This window comes from Cinclus cinclus, chromosome 6 (assembly GCF_963662255.1).
Source record: "Cinclus cinclus chromosome 6, bCinCin1.1, whole genome shotgun sequence".
Taxonomy (NCBI): Eukaryota; Metazoa; Chordata; class Aves; order Passeriformes; family Cinclidae; genus Cinclus; species Cinclus cinclus.
Genome location: NC_085051.1, coordinates 16,027,611 through 16,033,962, shown reverse-complemented (window position 1 = coordinate 16,033,962; position 6,352 = coordinate 16,027,611).

Genomic DNA, 6,352 nt, shown 5'->3' with positions numbered 1-6,352 from the left:
AGGTGCCTGTTTAAAACCACCCACACAAACCTTGTTTTTACACTTGATTGCTCCACACCACCCTAGCGAGACCTGGCTTATCATCAGCCCTGCTGAAGTACCCCTGGCTGGAGGCAAGGCAGCCACATCTGCTGGTACAGTTACGCTAAATCCGAGTTCCCTCGGATGTGCCCTAATTCCTACTGCTCAACAGAGTGCTAAAACCTTTCCAAGTCGCGCTCTTAAAACAATTACTGTAGGGAAAAGCAATTGGGAAGGAAGAAGAAAAAAAAAGAATTTTTAAAATCACAGAAAGTCGAAGGCTGCACGCCAACCATTAACTCTCACTCCATTTTGGCTTCACTTTCTTGTTTTTCCTCTCCGTATTTTTATCCCTCCCGAGACCAAACACACCGCAGTGTTTTGCAGAGGAGAGTTTAATCTCTCTCTCTCCGGAGCCGGAGAACCGCCGGTGACCTCCCCGCGCCTCTCCCCGCTCCCGCAGCCGCCCGGCGCGGAAGGAGCTCCGCGGGCAGCCGGGGGCCGCGCAGTCCTGCGTGACCTCGCATAGCCCCGGTCCGGCCCCCGCACGGCCCGGGCCGCCCGCACACGCGCGCTGCCGCTGCTCCGCCGCTCCCCACACGGGACCCGCCGGCAGCATCCCCGGGCGGCGGGAGCGCCCCCGGGAATACCCCGCGCACCCCAGGGCAGCGGGGCCGCCCCGGCGGCCGCGGCTGGGCCGGAGCTCGGGGTCCCTCTAGTGACACGCGTGGGGACGGCGGGCAGCGGGGCCGGCGCGGCTCTGCCCGGCGAGGCTCGGGATGGCTTCAGCGGTGCCCGGGGCGGCACGGCGCGGCGCGGCGCGGCACGGCACGGCACGGCTGGGCTCTGCCCGGCACGGCACGGGGAATCTCACCGTGCTCTGCTCGCGGAGCGGCAGCGCGGAGCGGCGCTTACCTTGGCACTGCCGCTGCTACTCTCAACTTCTTGCGGCGGCGGCGGGCCGGGGAGGAAGGCGGGCTGCCGGCAGCGCTCATCCGTGTGTGCCCCGGCGCTTGACATGCTGCTCTCCTGCCCTGGCAGCGATCGCGGCTCTGGCTTGCCTTCCCCGCGCCCTGGCACGTTCTCCTCGCCTTGCCTTTTTGGTATGTCAAGTCCCTGCTGGATTTTGTCTGAAGGATGTTATTTTGTTATGATCAGGTATTTTGTTATTCTAGATAAAGAGCGATCGTGCGCTTTCCTTTCCTTTCTTCCTTTTTTTTTTTTCTGGGTGGTTTTTCGCCCTTTTTTTTTTTTTTTTCTTCCCTTCTCTTTCTCTCCTGCTTTGGCTGCCCCTTGGGTGGCTCTCACTTTTGTGTTTACTGAGTGCGTCCCTTTGGTCGGGGCGAAGGGGCTGCCTGCCTCGCTGCCCGCTACTCCCGGCTGCTGCCCCACGAGCGAGGAGACAAGCAGGGCGCTCGGGCTTTTATACCTTTTATACACCCCCAATGGGCATGCTCTCCCGGCGAGCACCAGCCCGGCCACGCAGCCAATAATGTTGCAGAGCGGTCTAACCCCCTCTCTTCCCTCCCTCCCTTCCTTTCTTCCCTCCTTCTCCCTCGTAACCCTCCGGAGTCCAGCTCGGGAGGGAAGAGGGGACGGAAAGTTTCTGCCGCACGGTTTCTTTGCGTGCCGCTACCCGGGCTGGGGGCTCTCCCCCCTGTGCCGGCCCCGGGTGGGAGGGGGGCTACGCGCATCCGCGGCCGCCCCGCAGGTGAGGGGAACAGCCGTGGACTCGCACCGCGACCCTCTGCCCAAAATACCGGGGGACACCCCTTGAGCGCCTCTCGCTGCGAGGTGGCGAGCCCCGAGTCCCGGCGCGGTGGGAGAGGGGAGATCGCCCAGTCCGTCCTCTCTCGGGTCCCCCTCTAGGTGCACACGGGCACAGGTGTCCGCGCCGGCCGCCGAACAGCTCGGAGGAGCTCCCCGGCAAAGGCACGGGCATTCCCCGGCCGCCGCGCCTGCCCCGCCGCGGGCAGCGAGCCCCGCCTGGGCGGCTGCGAGCCCCCGCGGCAGCCCCTGAGTGTCCGTGCGGACAACATGGACGCTGCCCCTCCGCACCCGGGTCTCGCACCTCGCACAGCACCTTCCCGCCGCGGTTACCGCTAGCTGGGTCGCCTCTGCTTCCCGCCGGCTCTCGCAAGCGAGCACTGCTGCCCCTAAAGCCAAGGGACTTTTCCCAGGCTTTGCCGTGCGTGTGCAGCAGCGCGGGCAGAACGCGCTCCCGCTGCTCTGCGCTGCTGCGTGGCAGGCACACCGGGCTAGAGCTGCCAGCGCTCGCCCGCTCCCGAAGATCTGCCTTCCGAGTGTGGTCCGGGGAAGGAACCCCGCTGGCTTCCAAAAGCAGCCCCCGGGCAGCCTGCGGTGCCCGCGCCCTCACCGCTGCCCCGGAGGGTGCCCATCTACAGGGGCACGCGTGTCAGGCTGCGCCGCAGGCGCGCACCCTTGTTGGAGCAGAGAGGAGCAGGGCTACCTGAGACCTGAGCGGCAGGTTGGCCCACCTCAGGTGGCGCTTGCCGTAGCTAGTGGAGCGAAAGGGCAAGGATGCAGCAGTATTCACCCCAGCATGCAATGAAAAAAAAAAAAAAAAACAAAAAAAAAAACCAAAAACCGCACACCTTATTTTTTTGCTTTTTTCCAAGTTTGTACTTTACTTTTCCCCTAAGTATGGGAGCCTTGGTTCATCTCTCAGCAGCCGGAATTGCCCTAAACGAGCCCAAGAAAACGTGGGCAGGATTATCCTTTCTCACTATGCTTTGGGCATCCTTTCCTCCCTAGCATCCTTCTGTTTGCTGTGCTGTTCTCTGGGATGTACCGCTGCACATCACACCCAGCAATCCTGGTGTCAGGGCTGCAGGCTGCAATCGAAACATCGGCACGTCTGTGAGATGCTGAGGAAGCAGTTCCGTGCACATCAGACTCAACCACCGCCATCAGTTCTCAGCTCCTACACTGATATTTAAACGTGTAAAGAAGTAACCTGGCCGTCAACGAGACTGAGCATCTGCTGGCATGTGGCAGGGCTCCAGATTTCTCCTTACCTTGGGCTTTTGGACTTACATTGGGTTTTTAGGCTTTCTCCTAGATAGCCAGGACTTAGTAAGGACTAAGTTGTGTGTCCTCACAAACTGCTCAGCCGAGGTGGTCTCAACAAAGAGCAAGTCACCTTTCCTCCCTGCAAAAGCAGAACCCCATCAAAGGAAAGGACCCAACCTTGGCAGGGGGGTCAGCAGGGTTGTAAGCTACTGTTAATAGCTGAAGGAGCCCAGCTCCCTTCCCCCAGCTCACCACAAGGACCTCCTGAGAGTAGACAAAAGAAAGCTTGGAGGGTTAATCTCCCTGAGAAAAACAAGTGATTTTCCAGTAAACAACTGCAACAGCAAACAATGGGGGTGAAAAATAGCGATCATAAAAAAGTCGGTTTGGAGGAAGAGGCGACCCAATAAGAGAGGTATCCTTTGGCTGGGGGAAAAACACGGCAGCAGTTTGATGAAAATTCAGCACCAGCAGCAGCAGCCACAGCAAAATAAACCCCACAAGTTGCCACTGGATCTACTTGTGTTTGTGCCTTTTGATCTTTTAATTGCTTCTTAGTTATCCTTCAGTGCAAATAAATAGTGCATTGTGTCAAGAAAGAGGAGGGGGGCGGGGAAGGGAAGAAAAAGACACAAAAGAAAGAGCTGTCGCCCAGAAGAGAAGAGGAACAGGTTCTTTTCCCCCACCTTTAAAGGAGTGACTATATCTATATTGGGGGGGAGGAAGGGGATAGGATTAGAAATCAAAGCGAAATTGGAGAGAAGCACATTAAGCCTCGGGCATCCCTACAGTAGGAAGAAAAGAGTGAGGTGATAAAACCCTTGGGGAGTTTCTTCGGTGAGTTATGAGAGGATCCACGAGTGTAATATTGTTAAAGGTCAGCCGAAACCTAATTTAAACTAGGGATGTGTGACCTCCGCCCTTCATTTAATACAGTCATAAGGAACATTACACTGCAGATAGCTGGAACAATAGCTGCCTCCACCCCAAACTCCAGCCCTTGGCATTGCCTGCGAGGAGGGCCAGCAAGGGGGAGCAGGAGGAGGACCAGTGAAGCCAAGGATACGGCAAACCTGAAGAGAGGGAGGCAGAAAGAGAAGGATAGGAAGAGAGCTGTAGAGCACAGCGCTGACCACCAAGGGTCTTGCAAAATCCCAGGAAGCTATTTGGTTTGAACGTGGACGGGGCTGCAACAAAGCATCACCTGAAAACATTGAAAATACAGTAAAAATAAACCACTGCCTCTTGCTTTTGTCTGACTCCGTGGTCGTCGGTGCAGTTCAGGAGAGAAATTACAGTTGTGGGTTCCCATTAAATTTGCAAGGAGCGAGAACAGTGTTCACAAAGCAAAGATAACCAAAGCAAGCTGAAACTAAGTGAAGCTAAAGTGGGAGCTGAAATAAAAGCAATGTCTGAAAGGTGCCCTGAGAAGACCGGAGGATGTCAGGGATTCAGAGGGAAAACCTCTGCTGCTGCAGTGGCTCGGAAGGGTTGGGGCAGCCTGCAAAGCCTCCTGGCGGCATTGCCCATATGAGCTGATCAAAGCATCTCGTGGGTGGCCACCAACACGTGGCATGGGGCCGGAAAGCTTTCCAGGGAAAGGGGGAAGAACCGGAAAGTTTGGGCCAGCCTGGACCTTGCAGAAAGGGATGTGAGCTTCAGCAAAGGCAAAGGAATGTAAATAACTGCAGAAATGCAGTGGTCCTGGGCCAGGATGGATGCTAGAGATGCTGCTAGGGAGGTGAGCCAAGCAGATACCTTCAGGGAAGGGAACATTTACATTACTTTTCCCTTCCTCTCCCACCTAGAATCCAGAGAGAGACGAAGTTACCTAAGCCCAGCCCAAACAAGATACCTGTGATGCTCATTTGGTTTATTTCACAGTTACAGCCCAAATGACAAGGTGGGCAGAGCAGGGATTTGCAGTGCGTGGTTCAGGTGCTGTGCCTGCAGCACTACAAAGGTACCCTAGTTTGAATTCTCATATGTCCCCCTAAATTCTCCTGTGTCATGAGTGTGGACAGCCAGGAGAAACCAGACTGCTTTACTGACATGCCCCTCAGGTCTGGGCTGAGATGCCCAAGATGAGCTGAAAGGAAGATGAGGGTGGGCTGTGGGTCACTGAGGACTGGAAGTCATCCCTACTGGGACTGGAGAGGGATTAGCCAGAGTCCTAATGCAGCTGTTTAATGGCTGTGGAATAACTGTACTTGGCCCAGAGCATCTTTCAGTGGCTTTAAGAAAGTGAAACCTTTTCCTTTGTACCCAGGAAACTGACAATAACATTGTGTCCTTGCATGCTGAGATATATTGATTGTGGGGCACACTAAACTGTTGGGACAGGAAAGATTCACTGGCAAAGGGGGATGTGATATATGGAAGGTCCCTGCAAAAAATTGAAGTGAAAGAACTAAGAGTGAGAGAAATAATTTACCTGGGGCCCTGGTCAACAAGGAACAAACAAAAGCAGAAGCTAGGCAGGTCTATTTTAGGACTCCTGGCACTCCTGGGTAGCAAGAATATTTTGAAGCCATGCTCCCAGCCCAGAGAGTTTCTGCTGCAGGATTGTTTTATGGGCAGTTAAAAAGCCAGTTACCCTTAGGCATCAGCAGTGCACCTTTTTTGGCGTGTTCAGAGAGAAAGAGGGACTCTTATATATCAACTCCTGCCCAGATCTACCGAGGCCTTGGAGCACTTTCTGGACTAAGGTGTTCAGGAGAGGTGTTGGCATTTGCTTCCTAAGGACCTGGAGGTTGCTGAGCAAAGCAAAAATGAAGTTATTCCACCATAAGTTATTTCACCATGCCAGAGGAATTTGTGACACTGCTAAAAGGCACTGTCAGTGAAAACAGGGTAGTGTTTTCACCCCTTTTTATATGGAGGACAAACTATGCATTTTTTTTTTTATGGGCTGGACAGACTTGATATTCCTGTAATGTCTTTTGAAATTCAATGTCCCCAATGACTAGAGAAAAGCTCCAGTGTGAGCAGCCTCACATGGCTCAAGAGACTGTGGGAAGGAGTATGTGGGGTAGAGAGATGTCCCTGTAGCCAAGTGTGAGGGGGGAATTGAAAAAGCACAAATGATGTTCAGCGAGTGAATCTCTGTGGGTCTTTTTGTTGGGATGCTGTCTGCAGCATGGCCCAAAAGAAGGACAAGGTATCCCAGGGTCAGATGATCTCAGAAAGGGAGAAAAGTGTCTCCTTTGTCTCCATCACCTCTGGAACAGCAAACATCTCTTGGTTATCCTTGGTTACCAAGGAGGACTCCAGCTCAGCTAACAGATTCCTGAATGGA